Source organism: Esox lucius, chromosome 24 (assembly GCF_011004845.1).
Source record: "Esox lucius isolate fEsoLuc1 chromosome 24, fEsoLuc1.pri, whole genome shotgun sequence".
Taxonomy (NCBI): Eukaryota; Metazoa; Chordata; class Actinopteri; order Esociformes; family Esocidae; genus Esox; species Esox lucius.
The window spans coordinates 21,950,633-21,967,710 of NC_047592.1; positions in this window are offsets into that span (position 1 = coordinate 21,950,633).

The following is a 17,078-nucleotide window of genomic DNA, read 5'->3' on the forward strand; positions in this document are numbered from 1 at the left end:
CCCACTTTGAGCACGTTGTCCTTGTCCAAAAAGACATCCAAGTTGTACATATTGTTGTTTTTTGAAAGTTGTTTGCCTTTGCTTAATGTCTCTTTCTTTTTGATACGCTTGTCCTTGTAAATCTTTGATAATCGCAGTTTCAGTTTTTTGTCTTTCAGTTACATTTGTGAGTGTCTTTGATTTGTCTTTGAGCACATATCGTCTGAGACGTGCGACTGCGCTCACTGCACGGGACCAGGATGAGAACTTTGTGAGCCGGTCACAAAGGCTTGTATGTTCAACTGTTTCTGTGTTTAGTGTCTATACCTTTCTCACCTCTGGGTCTCCTATTGGAAGTACGACGGTCTCCTTTGTTGGAAGCTGCATTTTGTTTCTCCACAGGAAGTGAGGGCCTGTGAACCAATTAGATGAAAGCAGTTTATTTACAGATGTGCCCCTGGATGCCATGTCTGCTGGGTTTTCGCTGGTAGGCACATAAAACCATTGTTGCAGTCAGGTACTGTTGCGGATTTTCTGCACTCTATTTGCGACAAACGTGTGAAACTGTCTTGCATCGTTGTTTATGTATCCTAGAGTGACCTTTGAGTCTGTCCAGAAGAACTCCTCAACATCGTCATAGAGCAGTTCCTCTCTTAGCATGTTACTTACAGCGACTGATGCTGCGGCTGCGGTAAGTTCTAACCTTGGGATTGTGGTGACTTTTATTGGAGAGACGCGTGCTTTGCCCATGATGAAGGTACAGTGGACGTCTTCCCTTTTGTTAATGAGCCTGAGATAAGAACACTGTCCATATCCTGTGGTGCTTGCATCAGAAAAGTGGTGCATTTCTCGTTTTACCACTTCTCCAAAGTCGGTAGGAACATAACACCTGCTGATTTACACATGTTTTAGATTGTGTAGATCTCTTTTCCAGCACTCCCAGGTGTTCAGGTAACGGGTCATCCTAGTCTGTTCCTTGACGACACATTTCTTAGAGAATCCCTTTTCCCTAGAGCACGTAGGGAGCAATGAAGCCAAGGGGGTCGTATATTGCTGCAACTGTGGACAAGATGCCACGCCTGGTTGGTTGTTGATCCTTTAGTGTGATGTTGAATGTAAAGCAATCCTTTTTCACATTCCAATAAATGCCAAGTGCTCTTTCTGTCTGTGTTTCATTAAAAGTCCTTTGGTTTTGTGTCTGTTGCATGCTCTGAAGCTGGAATACTTTTTAAAACTTCAGAGTTGTTGGACACGAATTTATGCATCCTTAATCCACCCTTTGCACATAGTTCACATGCTTCTCTTGCCAGTTGTATAGCATCTTTTACTGTCTCTGCACTGATGACTCCATCGTCTACATAGAAGTCTCTCGCTATGAACTGTGAGCCAATTGGATATGCAGAACTGTTCTCTTTGGCTAAATGTTTGAGTCCATAGTTTGCACCACCGGGTGATGAAACGGTGCCAAAGTGATGTACCATCATCCTTGTACGCTTGTGGTTGGCTGTTCATGTCTCCATCTTTCCACCATACGAAGCGCAAGTAGCTGCGATCATTTTCCTTTACTTGGAACTGGTGAAAAAAAAATTCTGTCGCACATGACAGCTACTTGGTGCTGTCTGAAGTGCACAAGCACACCAGTTAAGTTGTTGATCATGTCAGGACCGTTCAGCAAATGCTCGTTAAGACAGGTACCTTTGTGCTTTGCAGAGCAGTCGAAGACCACGCGCAACCTCTCAGGTTTCTTTGGGTGATAGATGCCGTGGTGCGGTATGTACCATGTCTCTCCGGGTGGTTCATTATCATCTGTCTCTTCGGCATCGCCTCTTTTGATGATGTCGCTCATGTATTCCATGTAGTCCCTTTTGTATTTTTCATCTTTCATGAATTTGCGTTTGAGCTGGTTTAGTCTGGTTTCAGCGAGTTGTCTGTTATCTGGCATTTGTGGTCTTTCTTTAAAAGATATTGGCATTTCAAAATGTCCATTTTCAGTCTGTGTTATGCCATGCTCGAGTTTCTGAAGGAATACCAAATCATCTTGCGACACAGTTTTTTCGTTTCCGTCAGTCTCTCTGAAATATTTTTCCAAAGCACGTGTTGCATCGGCTGGTGTGGAGGGAGGGATTTCTTTAACAGTGACTCGGTGACACAGACTGCTCTGTTTCGTTGCATGGTGTCGAGTTGCCAACTATGCTCCATCCCAAGTCAGTGTGAATGGCATAGGGCTCATTTTCTTTGCCTAAGATTACTTGTTTGGGTGCGAGAGCTCTAGGACAAGTATAACCTATGAGGAGACTTACTTCACAACTGAGGAGTGGAGGGACCTTGTTTACAATCGGTAGCAAGTGACTCCACTGTTTGGCTGTTTCACAGGTAGGTATGTGTTCTCTGTTAGCCGGTATGTAATCCTTTGTATATGCAGTGGGGAGTTTTATAACTGTGGCTGAGTTATAACCTCTTACTAAGAGATTAGACACCTTTCCACTGCTTACAACTGCGTTTCTACCCATCATAGTAGTTAGCTTCAGCTTTAATGGACAAACAACCGCCTGCAGCTCGTATGTGACATCCTGATCAATTAATACAATGTAACTCTGTGTGTCTAATAACGCATAGACCAGTTTTTCCTTAAGTGGGTTAGTGGTAGTTGACAGCCACACTGGAACTATCATTGAGGTGCTGACTGACTGTTCAGATCTGGCAACATTAAGTGACATGGCTGTTGTTGTTTCGGGTGGGTTACTTTGAGCTGCGTTGTTTGTGCTAACATGTGTCACTCTTTGCGGACAGTACCTGTAATTTTCATCATGAAGACGTGTTGGGTGTCACTTTGTGCAAGTTTCATAAGTGAGGCGGCGATTGCAATCCTTATTACTGTGTCCTTGTTTTAGACAGTCATAACAAAGTCTATTGTCTTTCACATGTTTCTTTCTGTTTTCTAGGGACATTTTCAAGAGATCAGGGCACTTGTGAAGTTGATGGATGCCTTGGCACATTGTGCATGGAGAGCCATTAGGTGTTTTTGTCATCGTCCTTTTATCACTTTATGCGGTTGCATTGGTGTTAAATACACTTGCCTTGTTTCCTTTGATTTCCTTTGTGTTCCTTTTGTCGCTGTTTGTTTCGGAGCAGCGAAGTGCATGAATGGAGGTGACTGGGTTGCAGGCGACTTCAGCTTCTAATGAGAGGAAGGAGGTAAAAGCATTAAAACTTGGAAACTCACTGCCCTCCATTAAAGTCTTTGTTACCTGCCTGTTCAATCTCGCGTTTATCCAGTCTGGTAGTTTGTGCAACAATTTTTGGTTTTCTTCGCTGTCACTGAGTATTTGTAGCCCCTTTACATGAGGCATTGCAAGCAAGCATGCATTTATGAAATCTGCAAATGCGCTTAGTCTGTCAGCATCTCTAGACTGCACCTTAGGCCAGTTTGATAGCCTTTCTCTGAATGCTTTCTGTATCACGAAAGGTTGGCCGTACCTTTGATTTAGTTTGTCCCGAGCATCTTTGTATGCCTCCTCATCATTTCTAAAGAAAGTCCCTTCAAGGCATTTTCGAGCTGGGCCCGTTACATATCTTTTCAAATAGTGCAACTTATCTGCAGCTGAGATGCCCCTTTGCTCAATCAGTGATATGAACGTAGATTTCCATTCAATAAAGCTTATTGGTTCGCCACTGAACACTGTTGGTTCTGCCGTGGGAAGTCTGTTCAGTTTAATGCTGTCCTGCACTGCTTGAGCTAGTTGAGTGACACTAGGGGGAGTTGTTTGCACAGAAATGAAAGAAAGTGCTGTTTGGGTGTGAAGTATGCGCTCACCTGTTCACCTTTTATTGACTGTACATCATCCACCTGTGATAACTCTCTGTTGTATGCTTCGAACCATGCTCAAGCTGCTTTCACGGCCTTCTGTGCTTTCAACTCTGATGTTTCAGCTGCCATTTGTTTCTTGTGCTCCTCTTCAAGAGCTTTTATCTTTTCCCGTTGACTTAGTTCCTCTAGTACAGTCTCATATTCAGCCTCTTTTGCAGCTAGCTCTGCCGCTGCGTCTGCTCGTTTTGCTGTGAGCTGTGAAGCCGAGGACCGCTGGCTGCGATTTGATGCTGCGGTTGAGCCGTATATGGACTGGACGTAGTCATGTTTTAAAAGTCCATGTAAACAAGTTATTTTGCGCTCTTCATCAAAATCCTCATCAACACCGCTTAATCTTTCCAGAATGATCCTTACAATATCATGAGTTATTGCATCACATGCATCGATCTTTCTCCTTAAGTCAGATGATGGTGCCATTTGGTTTCTTATCTCTGAATATAACTTTAATACATCATCTCTCTTTTGCTCTATTATGTCTGCCATTTCTGACATCTCCTTGTCTGTGATGTCTAACTTTAACCTTTCTCTTGTTTCTCGCGTACCTGTGTTTTCCATTGTTCATAAAGAGTTATTAGTCTTTTTCCCCTTTTACTAATTTCTTCCTTTTGAAATGTTATCATCTTTTCCGTTTGTATTTTAACTCTTTCAGAACGTCTCGGCAACTCTGAGATGCTTTGAGCGTTGTCTTGAAGCTCTGTTAAGATTTGTTCTTTGCATGTGATTGAATCTTTAATGTTTTGTCTATCCTCACCTTCAGCTTTAAGTGAGTCCCTTAAATCTTGAATTTCTTGTTGTAAACTTGTGATATGTTCATTTATGTCCAATTGACTTACTGAAGCAGCCTGTGATTCTTCCATTTTGAGCACTTTTCTTTGAACTGTTTTATATTCTGACCATATCTGCCATCTGCTGGACGTCACAGGTATTGCCGTTGGATCGTGCTGTTGGATTTTGTAGTCACGTTGTGCAGCATGTGTCGGTGGTCAAGCTCTTACTGTAGCATCCAGTCAATATTGAGAAGGCCAGAACTGATGGTTAGATGACTTCTATTTCCGTCCGTGTCAATAGCCAACGTAAGATCTGGGCAAAACAAATAAACAATGCATTACTATCACATTTCAACCGCTACACAGCACCTTGCCTTAGTTTCAATCCGTTTCAAACCAAATTATACATTTTACGATAAACACTTTAAATAACTCAGACATATTTCAGTGGGTTGGCCCGGAGTGGGCTGGCCCAAACTCATTGACTCTACAAATCTTGTTCCCCTAAATGACCGAAGCTAAACCTTGCAGTTTTAAATGTTTTTCCGTGGCCTTTTAACAATTTTTGACCGCGAATCCTTTCAGACCTTTCTCTCGTCTTTTCCGCCGTTCTTCGAAAACTGATTTCCGTTCTCATGCTTCCGGTTTCTGTGGTTACCAAAGCTTGATACCGTAATAATAAAACATTGTACCGTAGCTATAATCAAAATAGCGATCAGCTACTCTGTTGGTCTTTACAACAATAGCTATGTCTTCCATGGTCCATGACCTTCCCCTCTGTGTATACAGGCATACTGTAATGAATGGAATGTCAGCTGAGAAGGGACAGACTTTGTTCTGTATGTGTGGAAGACTAGGCCTTGGGCCTAGCTGAAACCACTAGGGGGAACATCCTAATAGCAGCATGGGGCTCCTGTTCCTTGTCTTGTAAAGGTGAACAGGACTCTATTCCTTATTGGGAGAGCTGAATTAATAAACCACCAATAGTAACATGCCCCAGCTGTCGTTCGTGAGTTTTCACCAAGTTGTCTGAGCAGCCAACATTCTATAATTATCTATGTCTTCTGGATCTATGTCTGTATGAAACCCACATTCTATGATTATCTATATATCCTGGATCTATGTCTGTATGCAACCTCACTTTCTCTAGGTTACACCATGGTGGTAACTATTCCTTGCATTCAGCAAGAACTAGTGGTGTCATCTGTGCAGTTGGGAAGGAAGTTTGAACCTTGACAATGTGAAATTGGAACAACTGTCATGACACTACTCTGTTGGTCTCTGTACTTAAACAGTACTCTTTTTGTCATGATACTTCCCGTATATACGATTAAACCTTAAATAATTAACTGTAATGTGAACAACTGCAGAGCTTTTACATGATAAATTGCAAACACTTCCATCTTCCACAAGGAAAAGCAGCCAACAAGTGCTCAGCATAAGTGGGAACTCCTTCAAGACGATTGGAAATGCATTCTAGCTGACTACCTCAAAATCCTTATAATGAGATGGCTAAGAGTTCGCAAAGCTGTCATCAAGGCAAAGGGTGGCTACTTTGAACAATCCAAAATATACATGTTTTTTAGAACTTAACATAGAATTTAAAAATGTTGTTACTACTGTACTATTCCATTTGTGTTATTTCATATTTGTGACGTCTTCACCATCATGTGAGGAAATCTCGTCGGCGTACTAATCGTCGTCAGGAGATGGTAGCAGCGCACCCCATGGACCCACCTGGTCCTCGTCACTCAATTATGTTGTCTACTGTGTATGTATGCCTTGTTTTCACCTGCACCTAACTGATTAGTGTGTTCCTACCACTGGGGATTTCTTTAAGACTGCAAGGGAAGCTCGGCATCCCCAATAATGTCAAAAAAAAATAATGGTCAAATATGTACTATTGTGTAAACATTTTATTGACAAAAAATGCGTTAAAACAAGTTCATCTCTAAAACTAGTTAGTTCAGAATCAGCTACAGGTCGGCTGACTAAAGTTTCTTCTCATACAATCCCGCAGCGTCACAGTGCATTTCCCTGTTGAAGCCGAGCGTCCATTGACTTCAATGGGGCTGCTTAGAACAGTTTTTTTCAGTGCTCCGGATGCAGACTGTTATTGGATAAATGCTGCGATTATGTCCCGCCCACAGACGCTCAGCGTCTCTGAGGGTGAAAGAGGAGTGAACTGGCCCGGACTCCTGGCTTCCGCGTGATGATTGGAGGATCTGACGATCTGTCAAACTGCATATCCTTTTGACTGACAGCGGTCTGTACTATAAGAAGTCACTGAAGCTATTTCGCCGCCAGTCGCATCGCAGATTTCTCAAGTGTATTCAAAAAACAAACTGCTGCAATATTTCTTGATATTTGTTTGGTGAAATTGCTAGCCGATTCGCATTATACATTTCACACAATTATAGGCTACACCACAATCCTTGTTTCAGTTTTACAAAGTTTCATATATATTTTTTAGATAGTTCATTCATTCATATACAGTAGTAGGCTAGGCTAGTGTCGTACACGGGGGAAACTGCGCATGATGGCAGACAGTGCTAATATTGTCGACCTGATTTTAGCGAAGCCATTAATAAACAGAGTAAAATTATAGTTGTAAAAAATAAATAAAAAATGGTTCTGTTACTAAATTAAATGTTATTGTTTGGGTTCCAAAAGACACCAGAGACCCCGAGTGTCACTACAAATGAAGACCATCAGAGGGCTATAATGTAGGCCGAATTAATGCAGGTGGTATAGCTGCCCATTCGTCTTGGCAAAATGTCTCCAGGTCATGCAAAGTCTTTGGTGGTCTTGTATGAACTGCATGTTTGAGATCTCACCAGAGTGGCTCGATGATATTAAGGTCAGGAGACTGTGATGGCCACTCCAGAACATTCACCTTTTTCTGTTGTAACCACTGGATGGTCAACTTGGCCTTGTGCTTTAGGGTCACTGAAGTGCTGGAAAGTCCAAGAGCAAGCAATGCACAGCTTTCGTGCAGAATAATGCAAATTCTCTGCCAGTATTTTCTGAAAACATAATTTTTCACAAGGTTTCCCTTTGCCTTTAGAGCTCACACACATTTTGGTCTCTGTACTCAAAATTATAGTGTGCAAGAAGCTGTTGGGCTTGTCAAAGTGTTGTGTGGCTATTGTAACCAGGCTTTTTTTTTGGGTATCTTTTTATTTCATTTTCCATCTTTATAAAGTTCCATTACCTTGTTACACAGGTCTTTTGAAAGTTCTTTTCTGCTCCTGATGGCTCAGAATCTAGCCTGCTTGGAGCATTCACATGAGAGCAAACAAACTCATTGACTATTTATACACAAACACTAATTGCAAATTCACCTTTAATTGCCATTTTTTTACCTGTGTGTGTGTCACCTTGTGTGTCTGTAACAAAGCCAAACATTCAAGGTAAACTTTTGATCAGGGCCATTTGGGTGATTTCTGTTATCATTATGATTTAAAAAGGAGCCAAACAACTGTGATAATAAATGGCTTCATATGATAACTATCCTTAAATTAAAGACAGTTTTTTTTTGCATGATCAGTCCTATTTTCAAAATCAATGCCAGATTTCTGCCAGGGTATGCATATTTAAGAGAACAATTGTATCATGGCGATCAGCATTCAAGATTCAAACTACCCTGTATAAATATATTTTCTAAATTTGTACACACCCTTCACCTACCCCACTCATACAGTGGGGAGAACAAATATCCTAGATACACTTCAACTGTGAGCGACGGAATCTAAAACAAAATTCCAGAAAATCTAATTGTATGATTTTTAAATATGTAATTGCATTTTATTGCATGACATAAGTATTTGATCACCTACCAACATGTAAGAATTCTGGCTCTCACAGACCTGTTAGTTTTTCTTTAAGAAACCCTCCTGTTCTCCACTCATTACCTGTATTAACTGCACCTGTTTGAACTCATTACCTGTATAAAAGACAACTGTCCACACACTCAATCAAACAGACTCCAATTTCTTCCCATGGCCAAGACCAGAGAGCTGTGTAAGGACATCAGGAATAAAACTGTAGACCTGCACAAGGGTGGGATGGGCTACAGGACAATAGGCAAGCAGCTTGGTGAGAAGGCAACGACTGTTGGCGCAATTATTAGAAAATGGAAGAAGTTCAAGATGACGGTCAATCTCCCTCGGTCTGGGGTTCCATGCAAGATCTCACCTCGTGGGGCATCAATGATCATGAGGAAGGTAAGGGATCAGCCCAGAACTACATGGCAGGACCTGGTCAATGACCTGAAGAGAGCTGGGACCACAGTCTCAAAGAAAACCATTAGTAACACACTACGCCATCATGGAAATAAAATCCTACAGCGCATGCAAGGTCCCCCTGCTCAATCCAGCGCATGTCCAGGCCCGTCTGAAGTATGATCCAGAGGAATGGGAGAAGGTCATGTGGTCTGATGAGACAAAAATAGAGCTTTTTGGTCTAAACTCCACTCGCCGTGTTTGGAGGAAGAAGAAGGAAGTGTACAACCCCAAGAACACCATCCCAACCGTGAACCATGGAGGTGGAAAAATCATTCTTTGGGGATGCTTTTCTGCAAATGGGACAGGACGACTACGTATTGAGGGGTGGATGGATGGGGCCATGTATCGCAAGATCTTGGCCAACAACCTCCTTCCCTCAGTAAGAGCATTGAAGATGGGTCGTGGCTGGGTCTTCCAGCTTGACAACCCCAGGATCCACAGCCCCGAAAATAGAACAGTATGTAAATGAGTGGTTTACAAAACCCAAGTTTGTGTAGAAGCCTGCAGAAATAAGTTTTCTCTTATCATCTACATCTTCTGTTGGCCATGCACAAACTCGCAGAGCAGAGTTCTTCATTATTAGTTATTTTCAGTTCATTTTCTTCCCAGAGCACACTGTACCAGTCTGTGTATGTATGCATGTACATACAGCTCTGTTAAAAAAAAGTATGCAAACCCTACTGGGATAGTCATTAGTTTTATATAACATAAACCCCTCCTTGAACTGCCACCTTAACATGGTGGAGGGGTTTGAGTACCCGAGTGACCCTAGGAGCTATGTTGTCTGGGGCTATATGCCCCTGGTAGGGTCTCCCAGGGCAAACAGGTCCTCGGCGACGGGTCAGACTAAGAGCGGTTCAAAACACCCCTTAATGATGAAAATGTTCTTGAGTTCCGTAACGTCGCCCGGTATGGCGCAGCCGGGGCCCCACCCTGGAGCCAGGCCCGGGGTTGGGGCTCGTACACGAGCGCCTGGTGGCCGGGCCTTTCCCCATGGGGCCCGGCCGGACTCAGCCCGAACGAGCGACGTGGGGCCGCCTTCCCGTGGGCTCACCACCCACAGGAGGGACCATAAGGGGTCGGTGCAGAGAGGATCGGGTGGCAGTCGAAGGTGGGGGCCTAGACAACCCGATCCCTGGACACGGAAACTAGCTCTAGGGACGTGGAACGTCACCTCGCTGGCGGGGAAGGAGCCTGAGATCGTGCGTGAGTTTGAGAGGTTCCGACTAGAGGTAGTCGGGATCATCTCTATGCACGGCTTGGGCTCTGGAACCACACTCCTTGAGAGAGGATGGACTCTTCACCACTCTGGAGTTGCCCATGGTGAGAGGCGGCGGGCTGGTGTGGGTTTGCTTATAGTTCCCCAGCTCTGCCGCCATGTGTTGGAGTTTACCCCGGTGAACGAGAGGGTAGTTTCCCTGCGCCTACGGGTTGGGGATAGGTCTCTCACTGTTGTTTGTGCCTACGGGCCGAACCGCATTGCAGAGTACCCGACCTTCTTGGAGTCTCTGGGAGGGGTGCTGGAAAGTGCTCCGACTGGGGACTCTATCGTTCTACTGGGGGACTTCAACGCCCACGTGGGCAACGACAGTGACACCTGGAGGGGCGTGATTGGGAGGAACGGCCCCCCTGATCTGAACCCGAGCGGTGTTCAGTTCTTGGACTTCTGTGCTAGTCACAGTTTGTCCATAACGAACACCATGTTCAAGCATAAAGGTTTCCATCAGTGCACATGGCACCAGGACACCCTAGGCCGCAGGTCGATGATCGACTTTGTTGTCGTTTCATCTGACCTGCGGCCATATGTCTTGGACATTCGGGTGAAGAGAGGGGCGGAGCTGTCAACTGATCACCACCTGGCGGTGAGTTGGATCCGATGGCGGGGGAGGAAGCTGGACAGACTCGGCAGGCCCAAGCGTACTGTAAGGGTCTGCTGGGAACGTCTGGCCAAGTCTCCTGTCAGAGAGATCTTTAACTCCCACCTCCGGCAGAGCTTCAACTGGATCCCGAGGGAGGCTGGAGATATTGAGTCCGAGTGGACCATGTTCTCCACCGCCATTGTCGAAGCGGCCGCTCTGAGCTGTGGCCGCAAGGTCTCCGGTGCCTGTCGAAGCGGCAATCCCCGAACCCGGTGGTGGACACCGGAAGTAAGGGATGCCGTCAACTGAAGAAGGAGTCCTATCAGGCCTGGTTGGCTTGTGGGACTCCTGAGGCGGCTGACGGGTACCGACAGGCCAAGCGGACTGCAGCCCGGGTGGTTGTGGAGGCAAAAACTCGGGCCTTGGAGGAGTTCGGTGAGGCCATGGAGAAGGACTATCGGCTGGCCTCGAAGAGATTCTGGCAAACCATCCGGCGCCTCAGGAGAGGGAAACAGTGCCCTACCAACGCTGTTTACAGTAGAGGTGGGCAGCTGTTGACCTCAACTGGGGATGTCGTTGGGCGGTGGAAGGAGTACTTTGAGGATCTCCTCAATCCCGCAGTCACGTCTTCCATTGAGGAAGCAGAGGATGAGGGCTCAGAGGTGGACGAGTCCATCACCCGGGCTGAAGTCACAGAGGTAGTCAAGAAACTCCTCGGTGGCAAGGCACCGGGAGTGGATGAGATCCGCCCTGAGTACCTCAAGTCTCTGGATGTTGTGGGGCTGTCTTGGTTGACACGCCTGTGCAACATCGCGTGGCGGTGGGGGACAGTGCCTTTGGGATGGCAGACCGGGGTGGTGGTCCCTCTTTTTAAGAAGGGGGACCGGAGGGTGTGTTCCAACTATAGGGGGATCACACTTCTCAGCCTCCCCGGGAAAGTCTATGCCAGGGTTCTGGAGAGGAGAATACGGCCGATAGTAGAACTTCGGATTCAGGAGGAACAGTGTGGTTTTCGTCCGGGCCGTGGAACACTGGACCAGCTCTATACCCTCTACGGGGTTTGCCCAACCAGTCCACATGTGTTTTGTGGATTTGGAGAAGGCATTCGACTGTGTCCCTCGCGGCGTCCTGTGGAGGGTGCTTCGGGAATATTGGGTCCTTTGCTAAGGGCTGTCAGGTCCCTATACGACCGAAGCAGGAGCTTGGTCCGCATTGCCGGCAGTAAGTCAGACTTGTTCCCAGTGCATGTTGGACTCCGGCAGGGCTGCCCTTTGTCACCGGTTCTGTTCATAATTTTTATGGACAGAATTTCTAGGCGCAGCCAGGGGCCGGAGGGTGTCAGGTTTGGGGACCACACGATTTTGTCTTTGTTCTTTGCGGATGATGTTGTCGTGTTGGCCCCTTCAAACCAGGACCTTCAGCATGCGCTGGGACAGTTTGCAGCCGAGTGTGAAGCGGTGGGGATGAGAATCAGTACCTCCAAATCCGAGGCCATGGTTCTCAGTCGGAAAAGGGTGGCTTGCCCACTTCAGGTTGGTGGAGAGTGCTTGCCTCAAGTGGAGGAGTTTAAGTATCTAGGGATCTTGTTCACGAGTGAGGGAAGGATGGAACGGGAGATTGACAGACGGATCGGTGCAGCTTCTGCAGTAATGCGGTCGATGTATCGGTCTGTCGTGGTGAAGAAAGAGCTGAGCCTCAAGGCGAAGCTCTCAATTTACCGGTCAATCTACGTTCCTACTCTCACCTATGGTCATGAGCTTTGGGTCAATACCGAAAGGACAAGATCCCGGATACAGGCGGCCGAATTGAGCTTTCTCCGCAGGGTGGCTGGGCGATCCCTTAGAGATAGGGTGAGAAGCTCGGTCACCCGGGAGGAGCTTGGAGTAGAGCCGCTGCTCCTCCACATTGAGAGGGGTCAGCTGAGGTGGCTTGGGCATCTGTTTCGGATGCCTCCGGAACACCTTCCTGGGAAGGTGTTCCGGTCCCGTCCCACCGGGAGGAGACCCCGGGGAAGACCTAGGACACGCTGGAGGGACTATGTCTCCCGGCTGGCCTGGGAACGCCTCGGTGTCCCCCCGGAAGAGCTGGAGGAAGTGTCTGGGGAGAGGGAAGTCTGGGTATCTCTGCTTAGACTGCTGCCCCCGCGACCCGGCCCCGGATGAAGCGGAAGAAGATGAATGAATGAATGAATATCAAAATAAACTCAGAAAATCCTTATATGAACCCCAATTTATAATAAAGACATGTTATTGTTAAAGCATGCACAGTGAACTGGGATGCAGCAAGGGAGATGTTGTGTTTTGAGTAAAACAGTATTTCCAATTGACTGACTATGGCTTCTCAAGTCCCCTGATAGTACAGATTTCAGATACATCTGAAAATGAATACTATGCCATAGCAGTTATTTCTTGACCTGGGCCCAGAATGTAACCACATTAGGACAATCCTACATGAGAATAGAATATAATTTTATTGTCCATCCAGGATGGAACCTTTGTCTTTGGCACCAACACACATTGACACCACAAGTACATACCATACATTCCCACACATTCCTCAGAAACCAAAACAGTCCGTTCAGTTGAAGCCTGAAACTAAATTCCTTAGAAAACACAATCCTAACATTCAGTTAAAACATGAAGGACATACATATATTCTTTCACCACCGACCACTGCCCTCAACTGGATTGATAAAAACCTGGATTGAGATGTGTTCAGTAGACCCACTGCATATAAGGGATAAATTAATGTTTAAATATTTTATTCTCGGCCATGGACATTTTGCAGCGCCATCTAGAGGGAAGCTTTTTGAACTGGGAAATTGTGGGTGGGAGGGGTCATTAAGGATAGCTAGAGCCATTCTTTTTGTTGCCATTTAAAAAAGGCTACTCAACTGAGGGGTGCAGACATCCAATTATTTTACCGGCTGTGTTAACTATTCTGTTCAGTTTGCTTTTGCCTTTAATGCTCAGGTTTCCATACCAAACAGCCATGTTGAATGTCAGGATGCTTTCCCCCAAACTGGAGTTCACCCTTTTCAGAACCTCGTTGCTGACCCCAAACTTCTTAGGTTTGCTGATTGAAAAAACGACTTGCTTTTTTGAAGAGAGGGGATCTATAAATACCCCAACAGTCAACAGTTTTAGAACACCCCCATTTTCCCACTTTTCATAGAAATTGAAGTCTAAGTGTAGGGAATCAACTGAAATGGTATTTCTATGCTTCAATTTCAGAGTACATTAAGACATTAAACTGTGTGAAATTGTGAGGTGTATTTACATACCATATACTGTGTTTAAAGCCAGAAAAAGACATTACTTTTCATATCAGGCTGTGAGGCAACAATAGGAGGTGAAAGGAGGTGGTGACTTTATATACTCACTGTATTTGTTGACCTTTGCAAAGTTTTTCACTGGAACAATCCAGTTCAGCAACAAGTCATTCAACATATTTTGAAATGATTATCCATTTGATAATCAGAAACAGGAAGAAATGTAAACAAAGTAAGTGTGATCAGCATGGAAATCTTCACCCATCTACCCATTGACTGAATGGACAGGCTGTTATTTTGGTTTCATAATGAATGTTGTTTTGGTTTCATAATGAAGAGGTTTGTCACGTTCTGGCACGACAGTAAGAGGTCAATAAAAGGTCAATGTAATACAATGGAAAAAATTTGTTTTTTTTAAGGACACCATCATACAGTACTCGTACTAAAATACCATGTTAATTTTGGAATTGTACTATGTTCCTTTTATGTTATATATATTTATACAGAGAAATCAAACTGAGATCTATGTCTCTTTTACAGTTGAGCTTTAAGAATATTTAATTATGGTTAATCAGCTTCATCTTACACTAAAAGAAAAACAAATTAATCTAACCGTAATTGTCTTAAAGGTTTTCAAAACAGGAAAATAATGTCCCCAAAGTATTATTTCATACACAAACACACGTGCCACAATGTTTGGCACTCCCGAAGAATATCATGAATTAAATAAAATGTATGTATATTCCAAGATTTTAAACCCTTTGGCAACCATTAAGTTGTCCTACATTACACCCTGTTTCATTGGGGAATACATATGAGGCAACACACAGAGGCTAAACTCCCTCAGTCATCTATCAACATGGGAAATAAAACAAAAAATAAAATAAGACAAAAGGTTGTCTACCTTTACCACATACCTAGGAATGATTATAAAAAGATAGCTACAACCTTGAAAATACTGATCTCCACATAGACGGACAATAATTAGGAAATGTAAAACAGTTGGAGCTATGACGAACCTGCCTGGAAGAGGAAACGTATTTTGCCCCCAAACACAGTGAGACAAGTAGCAAAAAAGATCTCTAATGATTAAATATGGGAATTGGTTATATTCAGGGGTCAACAAGTTTCCAAAACTCCAGTTAGACATCACCTTCATGCCAACATGTTATTTGGAAGGGTTGCTGGAAGAAAGTCTCTCCTGTTTCAAACCACAAACCTAGGTTTTGTGTATTGTCATGTAGAAAACCCCATACTGTAACCCTACACTGAATTATGGTGGTGGATCTGTGATATTGTGGGGATGTTTTAGGAGGGGCCAAGAAACCATGTTAGGATACATGGCAACATCAAGTGCCAGAATATATTAGGTGAAAACCTGTCTCCCCTAAAACTGGGTCGTCAGTGGATCTTCCAGCAGGACCACAATCCACAACACACCACTAAATCTACAAGAAAATGGTTTAGTGATCAGAGTCAAGCTTTTGCAATGATCCTCACAGTTCCCTAAACTAAATCCTATTTAAAACCTATGATAAGGAAATGAGGAGAGTCCCTAAGCAAGGAACAAGTACTGAAGAATCTAGAGGTTCGGTATGGAGGAATTGTCTCACATCCCATGCTGTGTTTTCCCACGTAAACATTATAGGGGACTTCTCTGTTATCTTGGCAAATGGAGGAACTACATGATTGTGTTTTCAAAAACGAGACATCATTTATATACCTAACAATAGTGACTAGAAGCAATTTCAAATAATGTAGAAATGGGAAAGTGGACAGAATGAATAGAAATATTATATACCATCTTCTTCCGCTTATCCGGGGCCGGGTCGCGGGGGCAGCAGTCTAAGCAGGGATGCCCAGACTTCACTCTCCCCAGACACTTCCTCCAGCTCTTCCGGGGGGACACCGAGGCGTTCCCAGGCCAGCCGGGAGACATGGTCCCTCCAGCGTGTCCTAGGTCTTCCCCGGGGTCTCCTCCCGGTGGGACGGGACCGGAACACCTTCCCAGGAAGGTGTTCCGGAGGCATCCGAAAAAGATGCCCAAGCCACCTCAGCTGACCCCTCTCGATGTGGAGGAGCAGCGGCTCTACTCTGAGCTCCTCCCGGGTGACCGAGCTTCTCACCCTATCTCTAAGGGATCGCCCGGCCACCCTGCGGAGAAAGCTCAATTCGGCCGCCTGTATCCGGGATCTTGTCCTTTCGGTATTGACCCAAAGCTCATGACCATAGGTGAGAGTAAGAACGTAGATTGACCGGTAAATCGAGAGCTTCGCCTTGAGGCTCAGCTCTTTCTTCACCACGACAGACCGATACATCGACCGCATTACTGCAGAAGCTGCACCGATCCGTCTGTCAATCTCCCGTTCCATCCTTCCCTCACTCGTGAACAAGATCCCTAGATACTTAAACTCCTCCACTTGAGGCAGGCACTCTCCACCAACCTGAAGTGGGCAAGCCACCCTTTTCCGACTGAGGACCATGGCCTCGGATTTGGAGGTACTGATTTTCATCCCCACCGCTTCACACTCGGCTGCAAACCGTCCCAGCGCATGCTGAAGGTCCTGGTTAGAAGGGGCCAACACGACAACATCATCTGCAAAGAGCAGAGACGAAATTGTGTGGTCCCCAAACCTGACACCCTCCGGCCCCTGGCTGCGCCTAGAAATTCTGTCCATAAAAATTACGAACAGAACCGGTGACAAAGGGCAGCCCTGCCGGAGTCCAACATGCACTGGGAACAAGTCTGACTTACTGCCGGCAATGCGGACCAAGCTCCTGCTTCGGTTGTACAGGGACCTGACAGCCCTTAGCAAAGGACCCAGGACCCCATATTCCCCAAGCACCTTCCACAAGATGCCGCGAGGGACACAGTCGAATGCCTTCTCCAAATCCACAAAACACATGTGGATTGGTTGGGCAAACTCCCATGAACCCTCCAACACCCTGTAGAGGGTATAGAGCTGGTCCAGTGTTCCACGGCCCGGACGAAAACCACACTGTTCCTCCTGAATCCGAGGTTCTACTATTGGCCGTATTCTCCTCTCC